The following is a 1,101-nucleotide window of genomic DNA, read 5'->3' on the forward strand; positions in this document are numbered from 1 at the left end:
AACAGTATGCCTGGTACGAGGTAGCACTCAATAAATATTTATCTGATGAATGAAGTCCTTTTCTCTTTTACGTTCGTGGTCAACTCTCAGGTTCCCTCTTGGCCTAATTTTCTTCAGGTGGAGTTGCCCAAGGACCTTCATCTCCGGGAGTTATATCACCTGGATAGTGAATCACTCAAATGCCTGAAGACTTCTGGGATGGCTGCCAGTTATCGGTGACTCTGTTTCCTCTCTCGAGGCCTCCACAAGGACTATAGCTTCAGTTTGGCCACTCTTCTCACCCCACATTTCTCCTCCTCTGGATCAACATCACCAGCTTTTCTTCTTCTCCTGCAGTAAACAAAACAGCCTGGCAGGGTGCTCTCCAGGAGTGATATCTATGACCACGTGAGTGAATTCAAATCAGGAGGGGAAATAACGGGAAGACTATTTTAGTCTGTAGTCCAAGGCAGCTTCACCTATTATAGAGCTAATGCTGTATTGAATTTTCATAAGATTTCTAGTTAGTTCTCAATTGACTCAGAACTCCAAGAGTGAAAGAGTATGATCAGTTTGAACCCTCAAAACAGAAGTGGATGCACTGGCTCAGAATCCCAGGAATTGATGTAAGGAGTACATAGACAATCAAAGCACAACATGGAGAGACCAAATTTTGGTGTGGCTACAGCATCAGGCTTTATACACAACCCACTTAGGCCATTGCGGCAAAAGAATATCTTTTAATGTCAATTAAAACTCAGACCAAACAGAGCTCAAGAGCATATGCTGTGGCTGACTGAATTATAGTTTCCAATTCTTCACTATGCCCTGGTAGTATTATATATGCTTACACATGCAGTCGCTACATGACATCCCTGCCCCTTTGTTTTGGAGACTGGCCAAGTGATGTGATTTGGCCAATAGGATTTTGGAAGACATGGCACAAGCCAAGGCTTGAAATGTGTTTATGTGGCTATTGGGTTTGTGCGCTTGAGCTTCAGCCATCACCCTGGAAAGAACATGCCTCCGGTGTCCTTTGCCCTTTTAGCCTGGGTTCCAAAATGAGACCTGTGGACCTAAACCTGACCTGCAGCCTGGATCCACATGCAGCCATCACCAGCT

The sequence above is a fragment of the Pteropus vampyrus genome, unplaced genomic scaffold (assembly GCF_000151845.1).
Source record: "Pteropus vampyrus isolate Shadow unplaced genomic scaffold, Pvam_2.0 Scaffold575, whole genome shotgun sequence".
Lineage (NCBI taxonomy): Eukaryota > Metazoa > Chordata > Mammalia > Chiroptera > Pteropodidae > Pteropus > Pteropus vampyrus.